Source organism: Saimiri boliviensis, chromosome 6 (genome assembly GCF_048565385.1).
Source record: "Saimiri boliviensis isolate mSaiBol1 chromosome 6, mSaiBol1.pri, whole genome shotgun sequence".
Taxonomy (NCBI): Eukaryota; Metazoa; Chordata; class Mammalia; order Primates; family Cebidae; genus Saimiri; species Saimiri boliviensis.
Window position 1 is genome coordinate 83999474 of NC_133454.1, and position 27696 is coordinate 84027169.

Genomic DNA, 27696 nt, shown 5'->3' on the forward strand with positions numbered 1-27696 from the left:
GCATGGTGGCGCGTGCCTGTAATCCCAGCTACTCAGGAGGCTGAGGCAGGAGAATTGCCTGAACCCGGGAGGCGGAGGTTGCGGTGAGCCGAGATCGCACCATTGCACTCCAGCCTGGGTAACAAGAGCGAAACTCCGTCTCAAAAAAAAAAAAAAAAAAAAAAGAATAATTAGAAGGCTCACACCTGTAATGCCAGCACTTTGAGAGGCTGAGATGAGAGGATCACTTAAGCCCAGGAGTTTGAAATCAACCTGGGCAACATAATGAGACCTGTCTCTACAAAAATCAAAAACAAAACAAAAAAATAAACTAGGACAAGCGTAGTGGTATGCACTTCTAGTCCCAACTACTGGGAAGGCTGAGGTAGGAAGATTGCTTGAGCCTGGGAGGTAGATGTTGCAGTGAAGTGAGATCACACCACTGCATTCCAGCCTAGGTGACAGAGCAAGACCCTGCCTCCAAAAAAAAAAAAGAAAGGAAAAAAAAAGGGATAACTAGAAAGCCTGAACAGCCCTATGACTAATAAATTAATAAAGGAAGAAAAAATAAACTTTCTCCTCTTCCCCCCACTGACACACACACAAACTTGTCCCAGAAAGTTATAAAAGCAAGTTCTACCAAACTTTCAGGAAACAAGTAAATCCAGTATCACACAAATTCTTCCAGAGAACAGAAAAGGAGGAAATACTCCCCCCAACTCATTTTGTGAAGCTAGTATAATCTGGATACCAAAACCAGACAAGAACATTAATAAAAAATGAAAATTACAGCCAATTTCACTAATAAACATACACGAAAACAAAGTCCACATGTAAAATATTAACAAAAAGAATCCAAAATCCAACAATATGTAAACAAGAATATACATTATGACCAATATATCCCAGGAATCCAGGAAAAGACTTTTTAAAAATTACAAATATAATTTACCATATGAACAGACTAAAGAAAAATATTATGAGATACAGAAAAGGCCCAAGAAAATGTCACATTTGCCTTTAAAAAAAAAAAAACCTACAGTGAACAACACTTTTTACACTGAAACTCATTAAAATCACTATTACTGCATTTATTCAACATTACACTGGAGGTCCTAGTTAATTTAATAAGAAAATTAAGTGGCATACAAATTATTAAAGCATATATTTGATATGATTATACAGGAAACAACAGAATATAAAGAATAATGATTGGAATTAGAATTCAGCAAGGTGTTTGGATATAAAAGTCTACATAGTCCCCTCAACCTGCCCAAAAAATAAACAAAAAAATCAATACTACTTCTATATAAAGCTATTAGAAACCTTAAGTCAAATAAAAAAACACCATTTACAACAGCAATAGCAAATATATGGTACCCAAGGCTAACTCTAGTAAAAATATATTCTAGACCTTTAGAGAAAGGAATAATTAAGCTTTAAACAAAGGCCAAAAATTTAAAAAAAAAAAAAAAAAAAAAAAAGGAAAACGTATATGAGTATAAAAGCATTCTCTTCATGGATAAAACTGTCAAGATACTGAATCAGTGTTCCCTTAACTGACCCAGTTTAAATTTGTTTTAAATTTATTGGGTTCTTCACAGAATTTAACAAGCTGATCCTAAAATGTATAAGCAAAAAAATAGCCAAAAAATTGTTCGTAAGTGTAAGATTCATGAGAATTTTTTTGTTTTGCTCAATGCCATTTTCCCAGCACCTAAAAAGTTTCTGGCACATAGCAACTGTCTCCAATATATGTGCTCAATCAATTTACCGAATGAACACAGCAAGGAAATTTATCCTATTCTCTATGAAATTTAGAATGGAAACAACACAAGAATAGGCAAAAAAGACTAATGGAACAAAACAGAAGGCCTGGAAACAAATCCATATTAATGAAATTTGATATATAAATAAAAGAGCAGATCACATGGGAAGGATAGAACACTACTCAATAAATGATGCTGGGACAACCGCTTATGCATGTGGACAAAGCAAGATTGAGGGGAGGGATTACAAAGGGTTCATAAATCACTAAGCACAGCCTGTATTATCTCTAGATTCTTCCTAGCAAAGCCTCCTAAGTTTTACATTAAGATGCTATTCTAATTGAGAAAATGCATAGTACTTCACCTGGAAAGATAATGTACAACAATGTAAATGCTTACTACATGTTAGCTATCATCGTATCTGAGCCCTCAAACTCGCCCTGATGTGAAGCCTGGATTCATCACTTCCTAGCTTTGTAACACTGGAGAAGTAACTTGAATTTGCTTTGTCTTACTACAAAATGAGCCTGCACTAGCACTTACCTCAGCAAGAGTAACTTACTGTTGGTGGTTTCTTTTAATCCTTTTAGTGTTTTTATTTTAGAACGGCATTAAGTTTGCAGATTAACTATTAGAATTGGCACTGTTAAGAATCTGAGTCTTCATATCTCAAAATATAGTATGCTTTTTCTATTTATTTGAGTCTTTTTTTTTGTCTTAAAAAAATTTAACATTTGCTTTAGAATTCTGTATGGAAGACTGTAAAAAAATTTAACACACATTTCTTAAGTGTGTGGAAGTACAGTCTTTTTGTTTGCTGTTCTAAAAGGGGCATCTTATTCCATTGTATCTTCTATTTGGTTTGTAAAAATTCTATGTATTGCATAAAATACTGTACAACTGTGGAATGGAGTGGAGGCTGGGGAATGAGCAGCAATTGATACAATTTTGAAGGAGGATGAAGTCTGGAATCTCACTATGCTTCTCTCATCACCTTCTCTGAATTTAAGATGTTCTCTAGGAATATTACAGAAAAGCATTCAGCAAAACATTGACATGTATTAGAATCCCTTTGAGGGAACCTGGTTTTCTTTCCTTGAATAATGCTAAAAGTGACCTCATTATCCCATAGCATGGAATCCAAAAATAGTAGTAAAGGCGGCTTCCATAGAATATGTGCAAATCTGAAAAATCTCAGGGCATGTTACCTCATGCTATATTTATTTTCCACAAAACCGGAAATAGTGAGAGCTTAAAACAAGTAACTAGACTGTTATATAGCTTTTTAAATGCTGTTGCCATTGTGTAGTTTTTAGTATTTTGTATACTGAATTTCTATGCCAGGAAGTATGCCACTGTTAACTATTTTACAAGATGCCTAAGTTTTATTTTAAATAAAAAGTAATCACACATATCAGATTAAACTCAGCTACATAAATTGTTATATGAAAACATTTCAGGGAATATGTGCTCTCTAATGCTGATAAAGTTTTAGAAAACACTGTAAATACACAAACATAAAATTATCATCAAATGTCACCAATTCTGAAATTTGTTTACTAAGAATTTTAAGGCATAAAACTTCTATACCTTTATTCCAGCTGACTTGACAAAATCAAGAGTTTCAGTAAGAGCAACACATCCTCTATTTGTGGGGTGGGGGGAACAGGACACTAAGCAATCAAGCAGTTAAAACTCCTATGTCATATCTCAAATCATTAATAACATCAAAAAGAAAATAAAAATTTCAATCCTATTAAGCATATGAATTTGCTATTCTGTTTCGCTGTGGAAAACTAAGTAGTCACTTGTTTAAAAACTAAGATGAAGCAAACATAGCATAAACCAATTAAACCAAACTAAATCAAAACAACAGTTTTAAGACATATTATGCATGCATGAATTTCGTTACAGAAGATTATTATAGTTAAAATACCACTGAGTATACTCACTTCAAGTGGTGTATAAAAATAAAAATAGCTAAAGAGAGGGTGGTCAAACCTCAAAACAAGTACTATAACCACCACCCAAAAATGCAAAATAAAGGAAGTTGTCCTCTGCAGCGTTAAGAGGAGGGGAAAAAAATCTTACTACTTACACAATTATAGTGAGAGGAAGTGGGGATGAAGAGAAAGAAAAACAATTCCATGCCCTTCCTAAATGTTTAAGAACAAATGCAATTTGCTATTACTAACACTAAAAAAGTAAAGCATTGTTATGTTACCTTCAGAAACATTTTATCAGTATCCATAGAACTGCCTTTTAATTTGTTCTAGTAAACTAAACTTACATTGCCTGAGCTTCTCTCTCTACCTGCCTTTCTCTTCACTTGATCTCATGCATAAGCCAAATTATTTGTATGACTGCTACCAGAATTTCCATAGAAACTGACACAACATAACCCACACAATATAAATTTCCCCCTATTTAGCCAGCCTCTAAATAGTTCAGGGAAAAAGAAAAATGTGCAGTATATAATTTAATTAGGTTCTAACAACTCTTCACAGATTCATATATACTTCTTATCTATAACAACTCAACAGAGAAAAAAAATTCAAGGATGAAAAGGTTTTATTTACTTCTTCCCATACCGTAGGTAATGAGAATGGATGTTGTCTCTTTCAAGTCACAGGTCAAACATAGGAAAGCATGGAGGAAAAAACTCAAAGAAGCCAAATTTAGACCAAATGTAGCTGTGACAAAGTTAAATGGCTTCATCAGAAAAAAAAAGTCTTGACGGGATTTTTAAAAAATAAAATCTACCACTCTAGTGCTTACAAAATACACAAGGATAACATTAAAGAGAGAAAAATAGCCAAATGGTGGGGCACAGTGGCTCATCCCTGTAATCCCAGCACTTTGGCTGAGGCAGGAGGCGGGAGATCTCAAGAGTTCAAGACTAGCCTGACCACCGTGGAGAAAACTCATCTCTACTAAAAATACAAAATTAGCCAGGTGTGGTGGCGCATGCCTGTAATCCCAGCTACTCGGGAGGCTGAGGCAGTAGAATTGCTTGAACCCGGAGGGTGGAGGTTGCAGTGAGCCAAGATCGCACCATCACACTCCGCTTAGGCAGGAAGAGCGAAACTCCAAGAGTGAGAAAAATAATGTTACAAATTTAGTTAAGCCAGGAAGACAAGTGTAAGAACATCAAACATGGTAAAATTTACTTTGCAAGAGCTATAGTAAAATTTTAAAATACCAACAGGCAATAGTAAAAATAATATTTAGGCAACAAAAAAGTACAAATCAATTCAAGCTTAGATTTACTAGAAGAAAAACATCTATGGTATGTAAAGTAGTAAAATATACATATGATACAAAGTAATGAACAAAATTAATGCGGATGCAATACATGTACACCAAATTTGTACATGTACACACACACACACACAGAGGCACATTTTTTTGAGATGGAATTTTGCTCTTGTTGTCCAGGCTGGAATGCAATGATGCATTGCAACCTCCCTTCACCTCCCAGGTTCATGTGATTCTCCTCCCTCAGCTTCCCAAGTAGCTGGGATTACAGGCATGCACATGCACCATCATGCTCAGCTAATTGTTTATTTTCAGTAAAGACGGGGTTTCACCATGCTGGTCAGGCTGGTCTCAATCTCCTGGCCTCAAGTGATGCACCCGCCACAACCTCCCAAAGTGCTAAGATCACAGGCGTGAGCCACCATACCTGGCCAAAATTATGTGTTTTAAAGCACAGACAGATCCAACACAAAGTTAAACTTTGAGACCCCTTGCATACACAGATACCTTTTCTCATTCTAAACAAATATTCTCATGTACATAATCTTGTATTTTCTTTCCTAAAGAGGGTCCTCAAAATTATATAAGCTTTAGGCGCCCTCACACTTGGATCTGATTCCTGCAGTAAATAGCCAAAACATACCTTTTTCTAATGTCTAAATCTTGCAAATTTCTGGCCATGATGCCAAAAGTAAAATAGAACAAAAAAGCAGAAATCAACAAATACTTAAATTTTAAATATATACTAAAAATTCACATGATGAAAGGACACATTTTAATTTAGAAAATTAAAAAACAGGACCAGGCCCAGTGGTTCATGCCTGTAATCCCTGCACTTCAGGAGGCCGAGGTGGGATGTCATCTGAGCCCAGGAGTTCAAGGCCAGCCTGAGCAACATAGCGAGACTTCACCTCTGTAAATAAAATTAAAAATAAATTAGCCAGGTGTGGTGATACATGCTTATAGTCCTAGCTACTCAAGAGGCTGAAGCAGATAGACTGCTTTAGCCCAAGAGGTGGAGCCTACAGTAAGCTATCATTGTGCCACCGCACCCCAGCCTGGGCAACAGAGTAAGACCCTGTCTCTTAAAAGACACAAACAAGCCGGGCGCGGTGGCTCAAGCTTGTAATCCCAGCACTTTGGGAGGCTGAGGCGGGTGGATCATGAGGTCGAGAGATCGAGACCATCCTGGTCAACATGGTGAAACCCCGTCTCTACTAAAAATACAAAAAATTAGCTGGGCATGGTGGCGCATGCCTGTAATCCCAGCTACTCAGGAGGCTGAGGCAGGAGAATTGCTTGAACCCAGGAGGCGGAGGTTGCGGTGAGCCGAGATCGCGCCATTGCACTCCAGCCTGGGTAACAAGAGCAAAACTCCGTCTCCAAAAAAAAAAAAAAGACACAAACAAAAAAAAATTTAAAAACAAGATTCAACAAATATCCAAATGACTAATGTAGTATCCACAGTGAAATGTGAATGTGTTCATTAAAAGATGGAAAAAAAACAGCAATGAATTATATTTTAGAAAAGAAACTCAAAGGAAAACAGAACAAAACAAGGAAAAATACAAGGTCTATTCATCGATAGTACTGATAATTTAAGAACTGCTTCCTAGCCAGGCTCAGCAGCTTACATCTTCTAATCCCAGCACTTTGGAAGACCCAGTCTACACAAAAAATTTTAAAATTAGCCAGGCATGGTAGCACATGCCTGTAGTCCCAGCTACTCCGGAGGCTGAGGTGGGAAAATTGCTTCAGCCAGCAAGGTCAAAGGCTGCAGTGAGCCATGATTGTGCTACTGCACTCCAGCCTGGAGGACAGAGCAAGTCACTGTCTCAATTAAAAAACAAAAAACTGGTTCCTTGGGGTAGGAGGTACACCATTCTCAGAAACTTAAATGAGTACCACTGATAGGGGACTGTCTTAATCATTTCAGATTCCCCGAAAAAGCAGAAGCAGTATGGTAACATGTAGTTAACACTAAAAAAAAAAAAAAAAAAAAAAAAAAGAAAGAAAGAAAAATATTCAGATGATATAAATATTTAAGGGAAAGAGGCTATAACAAAAATAAGATACTTTTTAACCACAGCTGTACAATAAAGTTGAGAAGCTTAATAAAGACAACGTTTTCACACCAAATTTTTAAGAAAAAAACATATTTACACATAAAGCTTATATTTCAAGAGATAGAAAACTGAATAAACAGAAGATGAAATGGGCAAAATTATCTATCACCAACAGAAGTAACTGTAGTTAATAACAGTGGTACATTTTGCTCATTTTTTTGTTTTAGAGACAGTTCACTCTTAACTCAGGCTGGTGTGCACTGGCGTGATGGTAGTTCACTACAACCTCAAACTGCTGGGCTCAAACAGTCCTGCTGCCTTAGCCTCCCAAAGTGCTGTGGTTACGGGTCTAAGTTACTGCACCTGACCCTAAATCCAGATGTTTAAAGAACATAAAATTTAAAGCTCTGGAAGAATATAAAGATGAACATACTACAAAATTCATCCTTCAAGTCAACTGTAATCTTGGTCTCAAGCTTCTGCGTACCCAGAAAGTGGAAACAAGAAGCAACACCCAAACAATTTAATAAAATTAAGTTCTGGCCTGGGCATGGTGGCGCATACCTATATTCCCACCTACTCAGGAGACTGACAGGAGGATCACTTGAGCTCAGAAGTTCAAGTCCAGCCTGGGCAACATAGGGAGATACTTACCTATTATTTATTAAAAAAAAAAAAAAAAAGTTCTGGCAAGTCAACTAAAGAGAATGTAAATATTGGAAGAGAAGGAACAAATGAAAAGTCAAGCTATGGACTGCAAGAAACTATCTGCAGTACACAGCTGGTAAAGGGTTCGTGTTCCAAATATGCTAAGAAACGTCACAACTCAGTAACACAAAGCAACCCAATTTTCAAAAGATACAAAAGATTTAAACAGACACAAAAGAAGCTATACAAATGACCAACAGGCACATAAAAAGATGCTGAATATCATTAGTCATCAAGGAAAAGCTATTTAAAACCACAGTGAGATACCACAGCACAGCCACCAGATTGGGTAAAATACCCAGTATTGGTAAGAATCCAGAGTAACTGGAATTTCCATACCTAGTTGCTGAGAATGTAAAATGGTACAACCATTTTATAAGAAACGACCGGTTTCCCAAAGTTAAACATACACTTACCATAGGACCCAGTAATCATAATTTGGTACTTATCCAAAAGAAATGAAAATGTAAGTCCAAACAATGACTTGTACATCAATGTCTGGAGGCAGCTTTATTCATAGTTCCTAAACACCGGAAACAACCCAAATGTTCTATCAAAAAGCAGACAAATAAATTGTGGTACATCATACAATCAAATACTGCCAAACAATAAAAAAGAACAAACTACTAGCCAGGCGTGGTGGTGTGCACCTGTAGTCCCAGCTACTTGGGAGGCTGAGGCAGGAGGACCACTTGAGCCTGGGGAGATTGAGGCTACAGTGAGCCGTGATGGCACTCAAGCCTCAGCAACAGAGTGAAACCTTGTCTCAAAAATAGTAATAATAATAATAATGAAAAATAAAGAACTATATAGAAACAAGCAGTATCATAAATGAATGTCAAAATCATTATGCCAAGCAAAAATATCCAGACACAAAAGAGTACACACTGTATATTTCTATTACATGAAGTCTAGAAACAGGCAAAACTGAACCATGGGAATAAAAAGTCAGTATAGCAGGAAGGGAGACCAGGGACCTTCTTGGAGAGACAAAAATGTCCTATATTGTGCTTGTAATGATGGTTACACAAGTGTGAACATTTCTCAAAACTCACAACAATACACTTAAAAAAGTGTACACTTTAAGATGTGGTTACTACCCATAAGAATGTAAATGAGAATAGGAGGTAAACAGGAAGTTTTTACTTTTTACTTTATAAGTCTTTGTATTCCTTGCATCTTTACAAACCATAAGGTTAAAATGTTTTATTTTTAATGACTCACAAATATTTCACTCAGTTTTTCAAGCAATTAAAAAAAGAATTACACATACATATCATTGGAGCAAAACAGAAAGTCAAGACACAGAACTCCTTATAAAAGAAGATATAATACATAAGAAAATCTGAGGCTGGGCGCAGTGGCTCAAGCCTGTAATCCCAGCACTTTGGGAGGCCGAGGCAGGTGGATCACAAGGTCAAGAGATCGAGACCATCCTGGTCAACATGGTGAAACCCCGTCTCTACTAAAAATACAAAACATTAGCTGGGCGTGGTGGTGCGTGCCTGTAATCCCAGCCACTCAGGAGGTTGAGGCTGGAGAATTGCCTGAACCCAGGAGGCAGAGGTTGTGGTGAACCGAGATCGCGCCATTGCACTCCAACCTGGGTAACAAGAGCGAAACTCCATCTCAAAAAAAAGGAAAAGAAAAAGAAAATGTGAAAATAGAAAACAAAAGAATTACAAATCAGATCTTTAAAAAAAAAAATGATCTTTTTTCTAAGCTTTGAGTGACAGAGGAAATCTTGATTTGTACTCTACTATGTATGTTTCAGCATACAACAGAGAAACTAACTGAAGTAAATATAAAACACCCAGAGGCTTTTCCAAGTAAGCTAACAGATAATGGGCAAAGACATGACCAAATCATACAAGAAAAAAAATCAAGAGTAAAAATAAGAATCAGACTTCCCTGGAAACCATAACAACACAAACCAAAAAATGTTTAAATATCATTTTATATCAATTAGCAAATCTATTTATAACTTCTTATAAAATAACTAGACCATTGTAAAAACTTTATAAAAGTATAAAGAAGAAGATAACTCAACATTTGGGTCAATGTTTATTTCTTTCCATTGTTTACCCATTATTTTTAAAATGAAAAATAGCACAGAAAGTATTTTTTCTTCAGGTAAATCACAGTATAAGCAACTTCTTATGTCATCATTGAGACGGGGTCTAGCCCTGTCACCAGACTGGAGCGCAGTGGCGCGATCTCAGCTCACTGAAACCTCTGCCTCCCAGATTCAAGTGATTCTCCTGCCTCAGCCTCCTGAGTAGCTGGGACTACAGGTGCGTACCACCACATCCAGCTAATTTTTGCATTTTTAGTAGAGACAGGGTATCACCATATTGGCCAAGATGGTCTCAATCTCTTGACCTCTTGATCTGCCCGCCTTGGCCTCCCAACGTGCTGAGATTACACATAAATATTTCTAAAATAATTTTTGTTTTTTTTGTTTTGTTTTTTGTCACCCAGGCTGGAGTGCAGCGGCACGATCTCGGCTCACTGCAACCTCCGCCTCCTGGGTTCAAGCAATTCTCCTGCCTCAGCCTCTCGAGTAGTTGGGATTACAGGTGTATGCCACCACGCCCAGCTAATTTTTATATGTTTAGTACAGAATGGGGTTTCACCATTTTGGCCAGGTTGGTCTCAAACTCCTGACGTCAGGTGACCTGGCTGCCTCAGCCTCCCAAAATGCTGGGATTACATGTATGAGCCACCATGCCCCGCCTCTAAAATAATTTTTATAAGATACACTGATCTTATAAGTGTATCTTATAAAATACCGATCTGCTTTAAGTCCACTAAAGAAAAAGAGCCATATTTATCCATTGGTCTATTTAAGACAATTCGAGTATAGCACTATTATAAGTCATGTCATGATAAATATCACTGTAGATAGATATTTATGGTTCTTATCTCTGGAAGTGTGTTTATCAAGTCAAAGGAAAAGGTGAGGCTACTGATAAATAACACCAAACTATATTCTAGAAAGCTACATCAATTACATTCCCTTAAGAGTTTAAAAAATTCCTTTTCCTTATAAAACATACTGGGTGTTCAATAAAGAAAATCCAGACACAGAAAAGAAAAAAACAAAAATAATTAAAATCATCTGTAATTCCACCATTCAGGGATGCCAACTCTTAGTGTCCTATTTTCCTATGCATATGTAATTAAATCTGTGCTGTACTGTGAATTCAGTTTTATAATCTGTTTTCCCCAACCCCACACTGCCCTTATTTTTGAGACACCATCTCACTCTCTTGTCCTGGCAGCGATCACAGCTTACTGAAACTTCCAACTTCCCTGGGCTCAGGTGAACATTTCACCTCTGCTCCCCAAGTAGCTGCAACCACAGGCAAGTGCCAGCATGCCTGGCTAAATTTTTTAGAGATGGGTTTCGCCATGTTGCCTAGGCTGGTCTCAAACCCCTGGACTCAAACAATCCACCTGCCTCCACAAAATGCTGGAATTCCAGCCATGAGCCCCCTCACACAGCCCCTGCCCTTACTTTTAATGAGCATTTCCTGCTTACCAGTCTTTTTAATGACAAGGACCATTATTTAATCCATCTTCATTATTGACCATATAGGCTATTTAATTTTTTTAATATAAGTAACAATCAAAACTTTGCACATATAGCAAATTACTTCATCAGAAAAAATTACCTGGAAAATAACTACTAGGTCAAAATCTATGAAATTTAAGATTTCATTCAGCTTGTTAAGTGACACTCTCAATAGCAGCATGGGAGTGCCCACTTTACCTGTAACAGGTAGTATTTAATCTGTGTCAATTTGATAATTTAAAAATGGTTTATTGTTTTACTTTGTCCTATTCAGTGAGGGCTAACAATTTTAAATGTTTATTGATTTGTTTTTCACCTGCTCAACTTGCTGCCATTTTTCTTTTAAGATATAAGAATTATTTGTATCATCAGCAAATTTAATTTTAAAATGCAATTCTTTTTTGTTGTTGTTTATATCCATTAAGTTATATACACAATTCTAATATATCTATAATGTAACCTATTCAATTACTGGCGAATAAAACTTTATTTTTTTGAGATGGAGTCTTGCTCTGTCACCCAGGCTGGAGTTCAGAGGCACCATCTCGGCTCACTGCAACCTCCACCTCCTCGATTCAAACAGTTCTCTTGCCTCAGCCTCCCAAGTAGCAGGGATTACAGGCACCTGCCACCATGCCTGGCTAAACATTTTGTATTTCTTTAGTAGAGATGGGGTTTCACCATGTTGGCCAGGCTAGTCTTGAACTCCTGACCTTGTGACCCATCCACCTTGGCTTCCCAAAGTGCTGGGATTATAGGCATTAGCCACCACGCCCAGCGGGGTAAAAATTTTTTGAAAAGCAACCATCCATACACACACATATACATAAACAATAGATTAGTCTGTCTCTATGTCAAAGAAAATTATCTAGCTGGTTCTTCTTTGTTTCTACAAACTCCCCTGCATCCATAAACATGGCCATATAAATATCCTTCCCACCCTTCTAGGGGGTTAAAAAAAGTTTATTATTCTGTCCAACTTTTATCCTTCAGTTCAAAATCAAACATCCTCCAGCCTTCTCAAAGGTCCCTGCCATCACCATCTGTCCCTCCTCCAACACCTTCCCTACTGTACTAGCTTTTTTAAAATCATATAAATATGATACCTTCTTTTCTAAAAACACTCACATGCACCACTGCACTACCACCACTGCCCCCCGCCCCCCAACCTCTGCTCTTACCTTCCTTCTTTCTCCTCCATCAACATTTTTCTTGACTGCTCATCCAGTGTAGTCTGGCTTCTAGTCCACTAACACTGCTCTCTATGGCCTGTTCATTGCTGAATCTAACCTTACAATTTTCACTGTCAGATTATTTACCAATCTAACATGTACTCTGTTGAACACTCAAAGCCATTCCTGAAACTGTCTTCTGGTTTCTGTAACACCTAACATGATTTGTGTCTCTAGTTCTCCAGTGGGTTCTGTTCAGTCATCTTGTTCCTTTTCTTTTTCCAGACTCTCTTTCAAAGGCAGCCTTCTAGAGTTCCATCTTGAACCAGAAGACCTCCTTAATATGGGTGACCCTCACCTCACAAACTAGCTTCACAAATCCTTACTTTACATTCCCAAATCTACCTCTGCACCTAGGTCTCTTACCTACATTTCTCTTCTGATTACAAAATGGGATATACACCTTCATATGGAGGCCCCTGAAGCATCTCAAACTCAACAGGTTCAGAACTGAACTCACTATAAAATTAAGCTGAATGACAAAACTACTTGCAATTTGAATCATAAGGCATAAAAATATCAATCTATTTTTTTAGCTAGTAGAGAGACAAGAATGGAAACAAAATCAAAACTCTAGAAGAAAACATCAATTACAACATTACTTAATAAAGCAAAAAGCCCTTAAAGTAAATTTTAATTCTGAAAAGATAGAGTAGACATATTTTTCCCTATTCCTCCTGCTGAGAAATTTAAGACTTGACAAACATAAGATTCTGAAAGTTGGAGGGAAGGCATATAGAGCAATGCTTTGGAATCCAAGAAACAATGCTGTGGTGAGTTTCCCGGGTTTTGTTTTGTTTTGTTTTTTACAACATATATCCCAGAGTTGGAGTTGAAAAAGCCAGCAACATGGAAATGCCAACAGGCATAAACCAAAAAAATCCCCAACAAAAGCATGCTGTCTCAGACGACCAGAAGAGGATGTCCCAGCAAGATGGAAAACTTTTAGATGACAACTGCTCTACCCCCGCCAGATGCCACAGAAAAAAAACCCTGCCCACACCAGGGAAGGCCAGGTAGGGATCCCAGAATCCCACACTCAAAAAGCTGTAAAGAGGCACCCCAACACGCTAATGTAATGATGTCAGAGAAGACCAAGTAGGGAGCTAAGACTCATCCCAAGTGGCTAGTGTGAACCTTCCTCTCCCAGCAGTGTCAATGGACTTCCATCTCCACCAGGTAGTAACAAGGAGTGTCCCCACACTTTGGACTTAATGGAGACTGAACAGGGAATCCAGACATCTGCCTCCACCTCATAGTAACAAGGCAGCACTTTCCCTTCTCCTGCCAGAGTGGTATCCAAGAAAGCCAGCTAAGCCAATCTAAGAAAGATATAGAGCCACACAACAAAATATGAAAATGTACAGGTTTCAAAAGAAAAACCCAAAGAACAGGAAGATTCCAAACCAAATGACAAAAACACCATTGAAAAACGCCAACATTGAGATAGCAAAGATGTCAGAATTACCTGGCAAACATATTAAGGCAGTCTCCATCAAAATGTTTCAACAGCTTGAAACAAATGGGGAAAAAAAAAAAAAAAAAAACAGTCTCAGCAAAGAAATGAAAGTCTCAGTTAAGACAAAGAAGTACAAAGAAACAAATAGGAAACTTAAAACCAAAAAATACAATAATCAAAATAAAGAGCTCAGTGGACGGTCTTAAGAGAGCAAAATGGAAGGGACAGAAGAATCAACAAACTAGAAGGCACAACAATAGAAACTATCAAATCTGAAAAATACAAAATATACTGAAGAAAAGAAAACAATGAACAGAGCCTCAAGAGCCTTCGGGAATGTTAAAGAAAGATCTAATTTTCATGTTATCAGAGTATCGCAATGGGAAGAAAAGTATAGAGTTGAAAAAAGACATGAGGAAACAGTGGCTGAAAACATCCCCTATTTGTTAAGACATAAACCTACACATTCAAGAAGTTGAATAAACGCCGAAGAAGAAAAAAAAACCCAATGAAATCCACACCAAGACACATCATAATTAAACTTCTGAAAACAAAAAACAAAAAATATTGAAAGCAGTCTGGGAAAAACATCTTACCTACAGGAGAAAAACAGCAGACTTCTCATCAGAAACCATGGAGATCAGAAGAAGTGGCACAGTATCTTTCAGGTGCTGATCAAAGAAAACTACAGTTCCGTGCTTATCCCCAGTTTCACCTTCCTTGGTTTCAGTTACCCACAGTCAATCAGTCCAAAAATACTAAATGGAAAATTTCAGAAATAAAGTTTTAAATTGTGTACCATTCTGAGTGGCCTGATGAAATCTCACACCATCTCATCCAGGACAATGAATCATCCCTTTGTCCAGAGTATCCACACTGTATATTCTACTCACCCATTAGTCATCAACACCATCTGCTCCTAACATTCAACTATCGATATCATCATGCCTCAACAATTCAGGATCAGCCAAAGCAGATGCTTCTGACCACACATCAGAAGATGAATAGTAACAATGCAACATCACAATGCCTACATCATTTACCTGACTACATCTCAAGTAGGCATTATCTCACATCATCATCATAAGAACAGAGAACAAAAAGATATTCTGAGAGAAAGACCACATTCAGATAACTTCTACTGTAGTATATTGTTGTAATTTTTCTATTTTGTTAATAATCTAATCACATACTGGGCCTAATTTATAAATTAAACTTTATCGTAGATATCTCTGTATTGGAAAAACAAGGTATGTAGGGTTCAGTACTATCCACAGTTTCAGGCATCTATGCAGGGGGTTGAAATATATATCCTTGCAGATAAGGGGGACTACTGTATTAACTCAGAATCTTATATACAGTATATTTTTAAAAAATTGTTCTGGGATGAAGGAGAAATCAATATATTCTCAGATAAAGAAAACCAAAGAGAATTTGTTGCCAGCAGGGTCACCCCAAAAGAATGGCTAAAGAAAGTTCCTTAATAAAAAGAACCTTGATAAATCAGAAACGAAAAAAGATCACGGTTAGCAAAACTATAAACAAACTCCATAGCTTTCCTTCTCAAGTTTTCTGTAGTATGCTTGACAGTTAAAAGAAAAATTTTAATACTGTAAAATGTACACAGTGAGAATATTTACAAGTTATATTGCAAACAGGAAGATAAAGGAACATAAAGGGAAATAAGGTTTCCACACTTTACTCAAACTGGCAAAATGACAATACCAGTAGATAGCAATAAATTATACATAAATAATGTAATACCTAGACTACTCAAAAAAAAAGCTAAAATCCTGTAAGTTAAGTACTATTATCATCCCCATTATATTGATGAGGAAATTAAGGCTCAGAGAAGCACAGGATATAGACACTAGTAAGTACAGATTGAGTATCCCTTACCTGAAATACTTGGGACTAGAAGTGTTTCAGATCTGAAATTATTTTGGATTTTGGAATATCTGCATATACATGAGTTAACCTGGGGATGGGACCCAAGTCTAAACGTAAGATTTATTTATGTTTCTATACACTTTTTACACATATCTAAAAGGTAATTTGATACTTTTTAAAAATAATTTTGTTCATGAAACGAAGTTTGTGTACTTTGTTCCACACTTAAAATTGAGGTCAAGTTTGAAATTTTCCACTTGTGGCATCATATTGGCACTCAGAAAGTTTCAGATTTTTTGAGCATTCTGGATTTCAGATTTTTGGATTAGGAATGCACAACATGTAAAGATGAAACTCAATCCCAAAGTCAAACGGCTCCAAATCCTGATTTTTTTTTTTTAACCACATTAAAAAGAGGTTCTGGGGATTTAAGGCTCCGAGTTACAGAAGGATACGGATACTACAAAACAGTGAATATGGGATTCAATCCCAAATTCTGATTTCTTTTTCCACCACAATAGAAAAGGGATCTTGGTATTTAAAACTTCAAAACAATGGGCAAAATGATTTTTCACTAACCTCTGTTAAATCAAACTTATGAGAGGCCATCAGTTTGGACTGAGCTTCTGTACTAGGCCCAACAGACCAAACCAAAGCAAAGTTACCCATGCTGAATGAAGTTTCACACCACCAAGCCATTTATCTGACCTAGAAATCAGGAGAATGAGAGATAACAGCTGAATCCCCAAACAGGCCAGTTTTAGCTGGCACTATAAGGAAATCCCATCTACTTTAACCTTTACAAGGAAAATAACTAAAAAGATCAATCGCCCTGGGCTCAGTGACTCACACCTGTCATCCCAGTACTTTGGGAAGCCAAGGTGGGAGAAATCACTTGAGGCCAGTAGTTCAAAACCAGCCTGGGTAACAAACACAGTGAGACTGTGTCTCTTAAAAAAAAAAAAAAAAAAGAAAGAAAGAAAGAAAGAAAGAAAGAAAAGGAGCCTTTAGCTGCCATCTTGCATCCCCGTGTGTGTGCACCTAATCTCAGCTGGTCCACCCGAGACCCCTTGAGCACCAACCCTAGTCCCCCGCGTGACCCCTTATCCACTCTGACAAGATGAAAGAAACAATCATGAACCAGGAAAAACTCGCCAAACTGCAGGCACAAGTGCACATTGGTGGGAAAGGAACTGCTCGTAGAAAGAAGGTGGTGGTTCATAGAACAGCCACAGCAGATGATAAAAAACTTCAGTTCTCCTTAAAGAAGTTAGGGGTAAACAATATCTCTGGTATTGAAGAGGTGAATATGTCTACAAACCAAGGAACAGTGATCCACTTTAACAACCCTAAAGTTCAGGCATCTCTGGCAGCAAACACTTTCACCATTACAGGCCATGCTGAGACAAAGCAGCTGACAGAAATGCTACCCAGCATCCTAAACCAGCTTGGGGCAGACAGTCTGACTAGTTTAAGGAGACTGGCTGAAGCTCTGCCCAAACAATCTGTGGATGGAAAAGCACCGCTTGCTCCTGGAGAGGAGGAGGAGGATGAAGTTCCAGATCTTGTGGAGAATTTTGATGAGGCTTCCAAGAATGAGGCAAACTGAATTGAGTCAACTTCTGAAGGTAAAACTTGAAGAAGTTACTGGGAGCTGCTATTTTATAATACGACTGCTTTTTAAGAAATTTTTGTTTATGGATCTGATAAAATCTAGATCTCTAATATTTTTAAGCCCAAGCCCCTTGGACACTGCAGCTCTTTTCAGTTTTTTGCTTATACACAATTCATTCTTTGCAGCTAATTAAGCCGAAGAAGCCTGGGAATTAAGTTTGAAACCAAGGTTAATAAAGTTCTTTGCCTAGTGAAAAAAAAAAAAAAAAGAAAATTAAAGAAAAAGGAAAAAATTAATAATAAAAGATAAAAAGACCAATCCATTTTTTGTTTTGTTTCTGCTTTTTTTAGCCCTTTTCTGCCTTTAAAGCCAAACTTCTGTGCTCAGTTCATCAAAATAGTCACTCTATTTTATAGAATGAAATGTTGCCAGATTCTAGTATCAAAAAGCCAATTAGATCTTTCAACTAAATTTGTTTTAATTTTGTTTTCTGATACCTCCAACTGAAACTTAGCACTTCCTCTATAAAGCAATCTAGCAATACCTATGGACTATCACCAACAGACATCAGATATTTTCATGTAATAGCTATTGCAGATAAGTCAGAATAGCATTTATACTATTAAAGTTAAAAAGAATTTAAAAAGAGAAATTATTAAAGTTAAAAAAGAAAGTTACTTGAATTTAAACGTATTGGTTCCCCTTATTATCATATTCCTTTTATTTTATACATTTAAAAGTTGTATTCTGGGTGGGAGTAGTGGCTCATGCCTGTAATCCCACGACTTTGAGAGGCTGAGGCAGGCAGATGGCTTGAGCTCAGAGGTTTGAGACTAGCCTGGGTAACATGGAAAGATCCCATCTCTACTAAAAACACACAAAAAAATAGCCAGGTGTGGTGGTGCAGGCCAATGGTTCCAGCTACTCAGGAGGCTAAGGTGGGACATTTGCTTGAGCCAGGGTTGGGGGTTGTAGGGAAGGGTGCAGTGAGCCGAGATCTTGCCACTACACTCCAGTCTGGGTGACAGGGCAAAACTTCACCCTGACTAGAGTGTAGTCCAGTCTGTCACGCTGGCTGGAGCATAGTGGGGCAATCTTGGCCCACTGCAACCTTCGCCTCCAAGGTTCAAGCTATTTCTGACTCAGCTTCCTGAGTAGCTGGGATTACAGGGGTACCCCACTACGCCCAGCTAATTTTTTGTATTTTTTTCAGTAGAAATGGGGGTTTGCCACATAGGCCAGGGTACTCTCAAACTCCTGACCTCAAGTGATCCAGTGGCCTCGGCCTCCCAAAGTGCTGGAATTACAGGTATGAACCACCATGTATGGCCAGAAAAAAGTATTCGGAGAATCCCATAGGCTTTACCAAACTACCAAGAGCCCTTTACACAAAAAAGGTTAAGAATGCCTACATTAAGAACAGTTTCAAAATTCTGTTTATTAAAAAGTCTTAAGGAACCACAGCTTCTACTTGTCACTGGAATGAGAATGGCTCTGCTAGAAGATACCAAAAGAAAAATGCCTACAAAACTAAACCATGCTAGAAGCAAAATGCTTTTTCAAGTTCTCAGAAATCAGTATCACAAGAGCCAGACCCTTAGATCTATAAAAATCTATCCACAATCATCAAAGGATCGCCAATTTACACCATGAGTTCATTCCTTGGTTATTCCTTAAAAGGATATAATCCAAACCTCTCAACTCAAGAACAAGAGCACTTATCCACATTTCCCAACCTCCCACCTCTTACCTACTCTACCCTCTTCCTCTTAAACATTATTATCTATAAGTCTAACGGTGGCTCAAGCCTGTAATCCCAGCACTTTGGGAGGCCGAGGCGGGTGGATCACGAGGTCAAGAGATCGAGACCATCCTGGTCAACATGGTGAAACCCCGTCTCTACCAAAAATACAAAAAATTAGCTGGGCGTGGTGGCGCGTGCCTGTAATCCCAGCTACTCAGGAGGCTGAGGCAGGAGAATTGCCTGAACCCAGGAGGCGGAGGTTGCGGTGAGCCGAGATCGCGCCATTGCACTCCAGCCTGGGTAACAAGAGCGAAACTCCCTCTCATAAAAAAAAATAAATAAATAAAAATAAATAAAAATAAAGATGAAGAGTTTCTTTCTCAAGGCAATTAGCAACATTCAAATGTATATACTTTCACATTCTTGTTGCAAGAACACAGAATTCCTTTTCTCTCTTCCATCCCACCTCTCTCAAAAGCAAATGCGAAGCCTTTAGATGAACAATGACCACGTCATTTTTTCTAATTCCATGATGAAAATGAGATTCCTGTCATACATAAGGCCACCAAGAGTGGCAGCAGGTTTTAAAATAAATAATCCTACCCCTCCCCGCAAAAATTCAACCCTTGATGAAAATATTCTCAGTCCAAAAGTTATCCATTTTCTATAGCAGTAAATTTCATGAGCAAAAAAAGTCAACAGCATAGCGCAGAGCACAGGTCTAGTATGATACTCCAGGTTTTCTTTCAGTCATTAAACCTACCTCAAACTACATTATGTGGCCATTTGTTTTGTATACCTACAAAAGTGTTAAGAATTTGGTGCTGGGCCGGGCGCGGTGGCTCAAGCCTGTAATCCCAGCACTTTGGGAGGCCGAGGCGGGTGGATCACGAGGTCGAGAGATCGAGACCATCCTGGTCAACATGGTGAAACCCCGTCTCTACTAAAAATACAAAAAACTAGCTGGGCGTGGTGGCACGTGCCTGTAATCCCAGCTACTTAGGAGGCTGAGGCAGGAGAATTGCCTGAGCCCAGGAGGCTGAGGTTGTGGTGAGCCGAGATCGTGCCATTGCACTCCAGCCTGGGTAACAAGAGCGAAACTCCGTCTAAAAAAAAAAAAAAAAGAATTTGGTGCTGAGAAAAGTTAAAACCATCATTTCTTTACATAGGAAACTTAAGAAAAAATTAATCATCAGTTCCTGTAACTACCAAGACAAAATCAGATACTGTGCTTTGGAGAAATCTTCAGAAACCAAGTATAGTAATTTTAAAAGCAAATCACAACACACACATTCACATACAACAGTTTTATCCACAAATTCAAATATTAATTTCTTACTATAATAAGAATGTACTCAAGTTTTATTTGTTGTTTGAGAAGACAAAGAGGGCCAAAAAAAATAAAAATAAAAATAAATTCCTATCCTGAAGAACACACTTTCTGTGTCGTCAACCAAGTCATATCTTTAATACCAAATGAACAGCTAAAAATTTTCATTTGACTATATATTTAAGTCAATTCAGAGTATATTCTGTTCTTAACTATAAAATACCTCAGAAAATGTTATGAAAAAATATAAAGAATATGCATACCCACCTCGCAACTTAGGAAATAAAACACTTGAAATATGATTGAAGACTTTTGCATGCCTCCTCAATAACAGTCCTCTCTCTTCTCCCCCAACACCAAGAGGTAATCAATATCCTGAATTTGGTATCCGTCATTCTCATCCATCTACACATCATTAATAATCATATAATAGTCTTCCTAAACTACGTTTTCGACAGGACACCGCTGCAAATCTTCATCTCCATACTAGTTTTTATCAGTAGATATCATTTGCATTTTTAATAGAAATACAAATACATCAAGTGTGGTTTTGGGTTAAACCTCACTTACTCTTCCCTCTCTTCCTACCCCAGTGCTGTTCCCAGATTCAAACTGTTAACATAGTCACAAGACCAAAAACTTCATACACAAAGAGTATCTATTTATCATGCTTTTCAGCTCCCCTAAGCGTTGTCACTTCTACTCCAACTTAACATTAATAGTTCTGTAGTGGGAAGAGGATCATATTTAGAACTAGGAAAACCAACTTAAATCCCAGCTTCACTTTTTACTTGCTGCAGGACCTCAGGCAAATCCCTTCTTCCCAAGCCTGCATTTCCTCATCTGTAGAATGGAAATACTGACCATGACAATTCCATGTTCCCTTCCAATAACAAAGGGTTGTAACTGGTAGAAAATGAAATAATTAGTCATAATTACTTCAATGCATTTTTCATAGACACCTGTTCCTAATTAAAAAACAAAAGTTGAAAGCCTTTATATAATTCAGTTACTGCACTGGATGGGAAAATTAAGTCCAACCAACCAACTACCTTATCAAAAATACAAACCAAAGTTCACCTATACATGTTCTATACAAGCTATAGAACATAATATTATAGCTTTTCATTTCATAATTCTGTTGAAATTAATGCAAACTCAAGGTTAATATTAAGAAAAGAGAAGATGCCCAGTTTCATTATCTAGATACCAGCTATTTATTTGGGGGATATGATTAATGTATGGTGCCTTTTTCAATGTTAATCACTTAACTTGTCTCATATACATATTTCACAACTGCAAGTTTAATTCTCAAAAAATTAAAAATATGACAAGGCTAAAATCTATTACACATAATTCATTTTGGCATTACTCTAAGTAAATAGCTATTGATCTGAGTAAAAATGAAGTCATTAATTACCAGATCCATTTTAAGTATAAAGTATAGAATATTATAAGAGGTTCTGCTTTTAAAAGAAAAGGAATGTGGGGTATTTTATGACCGGCCAGTAAGACAGCTGGAACAAAGCTGTTTGAGCAACAGCTGTGCACGATGCACTATTCATATAAAACCACAAACTAAAGTAACCCATGTCAGACAACTTCATTGGATAATCAGCTCAGCCAATGGCTTCTTTCTGAAACTTTCACTTCAAAGAAATATACACTAAGTACATACTTTGCAATGATTTGAGGAAGGAGAACAACACACACACACACACACACACACACACACACACACACACACACACAACTGTTCGTCTCTAAATATAAAATTAAAAACTAAAAATTCAAACTAATAGTGAAACAGAAGACAAACTTTTCCATGCTATTTTCACACCTCTCAAGCTTCATAATAGTAAGGAAATAACCCAAAGACTCAAAACTTAAATTTGAATTACTAATAAGCAACCTCACCATTTCTACTCCATTCTTAACTTTCAAATGAATGAAAGTGCTTTGTCATAAAACAACTTACAGTGGCTATCAGAAGTTTCTAACATTAAGTCACTTTATAATTTTAAAGTTGTTCCCCCTTGGCCAGGCATGGTGGCTCATGCCTGTAATCTCAGCACTTTGGGAGGCCGAGGAGGGCTGGCGGGCAGATCGCTCGAGCCCAGCCTGAGTTTTGAGAACAGCCTAGGCAACATGGCAAAACCCCATGTCTACCAAAAAAATACAAAAATTAATGGGGCATGATTGCACACGCCTGTAGTCCCAGCTACTTCCGGGCTGAGGTGTAAAGATCGCCTCTACCCGGAAGACTGAGGTGGCAGTGAGCCGAGATCGTGCCACTGCACTCCAGCCTGGGTGACAGAGTGAGATCCTGTCTTTTAATATATATATATATATATATATATATATATATATATATATATATATACACACACACACACACACACACACACACACTTTTTTTTTTTTTTTTTTTTAAATAAATAAAGTCGTTCTCTGTTATCCCAGCACTTTGGGAAGCCAACGTGCGCAGATCACTTGAATCCAGGAATTCAAGAGCAGCCGGGCAACATGTGAAACCCCATCTTTACTAAAAAATACAAAAATTAGCTGGGCATGGTGGCATATGCCTGTAGTCTGTTACTCGAGAAGCTGAGGTAGGAGAATCGCTTAAGCCAGGGAGGTCAAGGCTCCAGCGAGCCGTGATTGTGCTATTGCACTCCAGGCTGGGAGACAGAGTAAGACCTATCTCAAAAAACAATAATTTAAAAAATTTTAGGCCGGGTGCGGTGGCTCAAGCCTGTAATCCCAGCACTTTGGGAGGCCGAGGCGGGTGGATCACGAGGTCAAGAGATCGAGACCATCCTGGTCAACATGGTGAAACCCCGTCTCTACTAAAAATACAAAAAATTAGCTGGGCATGGTGGCGCATGCCTGTAATCCCAGCTACTCAGGAGGCTGAGGCAGGAGAATTGCTTGAACCCAGGAGGCGGAGGTTGTGGTGAGCCGAGATCGTGCCATTGCACTCCAGCCTGGGTAACAAGAGCGAAACTTCGTCTCCAAAAAAAAAAAAAAAAAAATTTTGTTAAGTCATTTAAACCAACTTGTTAGCATGGAAATTCCATGCCATTCTCTGAAAATAATTCATGTAGTACTCAAACTACTACAATCATTAATTTAATCATCTGCAATTCATAATTAAATTATCAGACTTAATCTTTGTTTCACATTTTATTTCCATTTTATTCCAAAAACCCACAAACCCCTCTCTAACCTTAAATTCGCTCCTTCCTCAAGTTAAATAAAATATATATACCTCTGTGTACCTGCACACAAGCATACTTGCATCAGGCAAATTTCTCTACCTTAGTTGACACATCTTAATTTTAGAGACAAAAAGGACAAAATTATTAATTTAATAGCCACATATCTTTCCCAGGTGATTTCTGAAACTTAAACATTAAATCTATCACAAATCTTCTTTTGCAGTTTGACTTAACTACCTGCTTACTATTTATTCTCTTCCTTTCAGTTAACAAATTGCTGACTACTGACATGTCAACCACATTGTCATTAACCAAAAACAGGCATTAGGAGAAAATTCATCAGGAAATAAGACAAAAGTTACAACTTTTAAGAACTTACTCTCGGCCGGGCGCAGTGGCTCAAGCCTGTAATCCCAGCACTTTGGGAGGCCGAGGCGGGTGGATCACGAGGTCGAGAGATCAAGACCATCCTGGTCAACATGGTGAAACCCCGTCTCTACTACAAAAAAAACTAGCTGGGCGTGGTGGCGCGTGCCTGTAATCCCAGCTACTCAGGAGGCTGAGGCAGGAGAATTGCCTGAACCCAGGAGGCGGAGGTTGCGGTGAGCCGAGATCGCGCCATTGCACTCCAGCCTGGGTAACAAGAGCGAAACTCCGTCTCAAAAAAAAAAAGAACTTACTCTCAGACTGTTGTACACTTCCCAAATCAGAACTACCAGAGAGAAATTAAGAGGACTATCTACTCCAAAGAGGATTATTATTTTGGCTAAAACTGAATGCTATGGATCAACTTTTAAAACTCAAGATTCAAAGTGTGCAAGTCACATATGATCTTTTTAATTATATAGAAACTCTGAAATACAAAATGAAAGCCAGCTCATTTCCTTATTCAGTAACTAGATGCTATGGAACCGTAACAGATACAACTCATCTTTCTAAAGGCCTCTTTTTTCCACTATTTCCTATGTCCTACCCAAGGCTTTTTTTTGGAGACAGAGTCTCACTCTTGTCACCCAGGCTGGAGTGCAGTGGCGTGATCTCTTCTCACTACAACCTCTGCTCCTGGGTTCAAGCGATTCTCCTGCCTCAGCCTCCGAATAGCTGGGATTATAGGTGTGTGCCACTATGCCTGGCTAATTTTTTGTATTTTTAGTAGAGACGGGGTTTCACCATGTCAGCCAGACTGGTCTAGAACTCCTTACCTCAAGTGATCTGCCCTCCTCGGCCTCCTAAAGTGCTGGGATTACAGGCATGAGCCACCACGCCTGGCCTCTACTCAAGACTTGATACTAGCAAATACTAACAAATATTTTGTTATGTGCTTTGTTCTATGTAACAAAGGTATTCCTAGTCTATGATTCTGAAAATGTAAATATGAATAAAATGTACAAATACAACTAAGAGGCACAGATTCAGACAAAGCATACCAAATAAAGTCCTCTAAATACTTATTTATAGTTTAGTGCTTACAGGGTTTAATATAATGTCAAGGTGAACCAGACACAGACCACTGTTCAAGGTCTGAGCTACAGGAGAACAAAAGATGGGAAAAAAATTGTTTTCTAGTCCAAAATCTCCTTTTAAGAATACACATACACTCTTCCACTTGCCTCAGTGCAGAAAGCTGAGTCGTGAAGGATTTAAAAACTTGAAAACTATCCCTTTTAAACATCTCTAATTCTACAAAATTATACCTCTCAGCCAAAAGCCCATATTCAGCTGAATGTCTTAGGCTCTTAAGATTTAGAGGATTTAATAAAATTTCATGTTTGTTGAAATTCTGCTACTTTCTCCAAGAAACTGAAGCTCCCCAATGTTAACTTGCTCTTCAGCACCAAAACAAAACAGAAATCTCAGTAACCCAAGACAATTCTGAGAGATGACCAGCTGCTCTTAACATCCCACACCAAGAACAGCTACAAGCAACTCTTAATAAGCAAGAAGAAAAACAAATACACTCTTGCGCAAAGAAAAATCACTTCCCGGGAAGTTGTTTCATTAAATATACCAAGCTTTACAAAAATACCCATTTTGTGGCGTTCAGAAAAGACAAGAGATCATTACCATTGTTTAATAACAGACTGAGACATCAAGGGCACTAAATATGTTTTGGAGACAGTAATTATGTGTGACATCCAGAAGATTTCATCAGGGATGGAGAAGACAAATTTGATAAATCTTTCTAGAATAGAGAGAATCTTATCCTTTTCATTGCTAACTTAAAACAATGTACTATAAAAGTTGCAGAAAATCAATGTGTAAATAATAGGTATTTCAGAAGATAATTGAAAAAATGAATACAAAAATGGAGAAGTCAGTCTTCCCAGACATGAGAATGTTTCATCATTTCCCTGAGAAAACTAGTGACACAGAAGAACTTCTAGTCATATCCTGATAAATGTGTCCGTTTCCAATGATAAGAGAAATGCTGCAAGCACACACCTAGGGAAGTTATTTCTGCAAACCAGAAATTTGAGGCCAGTCAGATAAAGACAGCAAATAAAGCAGGACCTCTACTGTATAAAAATGTTGGGACCCAATAATTTTATACCCAGCCAAATCATCATTTATCATGCAAAATGTTTTAGATATGTTTTCAGTAAAAAAAAAAAAATACTTGGAAATGTTCTTTAAATCACAATTCAAAATAAAAAGTAGCTGTATAACATAGTAACTATAGTTAATAACAATATATTGTACTCTTGAAAAATGCTGAGTGAATGGATGTTAAAAGTGTTCTCACCACAAAAATGACAACTATGTGACATAATACATATGTTAGCTATATTTAGTCATTCCACAATGTATATATACTTCAAAACACCACGTTGTACATAATAAATATATACAATTTTATCTGTCAATTTAAAAATAAAAAGGCCAGGCACAGTGATTCACGCCTATAATCCCAGCCCTGTAGGAGGCCAGGGTGGGAGGATGGCTAAAAGCCAAGAGTTTAAGACCAGCCTGGGCAAAAAAATGAGACCCCATCTCTAAAAAATAAAAATAAAAAAGTTAGCTGGGCATGGTGGCACACACCTGTAGTCCTAGCTACTCAGAGGGCTAAAACAGGAGGAGGGTTACTTAAGCCTAGGAGTTCAAGGCTGCAGTAAGCTATGATCATGCCACTGCACTCCAGCTTGGACAACACAGCAAGACCCTGTCTATAAATAAATACAAACAATTTTAAAAATAATTAAACCTAGCTGTTCATGAGGATTGTCTGTAAGCACTAAAACCAAGCAGAATGACAGAAATGGCAAATAAAAGCAATAACCCTTAATGACAAAGGAATTAATACCAATAGGTATTATAAACTATTATAATTGTAATAAGAAAACGGAAAGCAAAACCCTCATTAAGTGTTATAACTAAGTAAAACAAACTGCTCAATCTCACACAATTTTGGCTGTTGTAAATAAAGTCAAAAAAATGTATGAAAGTAGTAGAAACAGAGTAAATAAAACTGCTAAATTTCTATCTTCTGTAACTAGAAATAAGACACTAGTATTCTGATTCTCCAATTAAGTATGTTTAAAGATATAAATCACGGCCAAGCACACTGGCTGACGCCTATAATCCCAGCATTTTGGGAGGCCGAGGCAGGTGGATCACAAGGTCAGGAGTGACCAGCCTGGCCAGCATGGTGAAACCCCATCTCTACTAAAAAATACATATATATACAAAAATTAGCCGGGCATGGTGGTGTGCGCCTGTAATCCCAGCTACTCAGGAGGCTGAGGTAGGAGAATCGCTTGAACCTGAGAGGTGAAGGTTGCAGTGAGCCAAGATCACACCACTGCACTCTGGCCTGGGTGACAGAACAAGACTCCGTCTCAAAAATAAAT

General features: G+C 37.8%; 1 protein-coding gene and 1 pseudogene across 5 annotated transcripts in view; one reads left to right on the plus strand and one right to left on the minus strand.

Moving 5' to 3' along the window:
• The window catches only part of RRAS2 (RAS related 2), an 88036-nt gene that overhangs the window by 47376 nt on the left and 12964 nt on the right, over positions 1-27696 (minus strand). Inside the window, exon 1 of one of the 5 annotated variants that reach the window (XM_074401121.1) lies at positions 14645-17166. The exons of the other annotated variants lie outside the window; for them this stretch is intronic. The gene's annotated coding sequence lies outside the window, so the exon portion shown is untranslated. Of the gene's footprint in view, positions 1-14644; positions 17167-27696 lie in introns of those variants that run through there. 5 annotated transcript variants of the gene reach the window in all.
• Positions 17059-17797, plus strand: LOC101035299 (transcription factor BTF3 pseudogene; annotated as a pseudogene).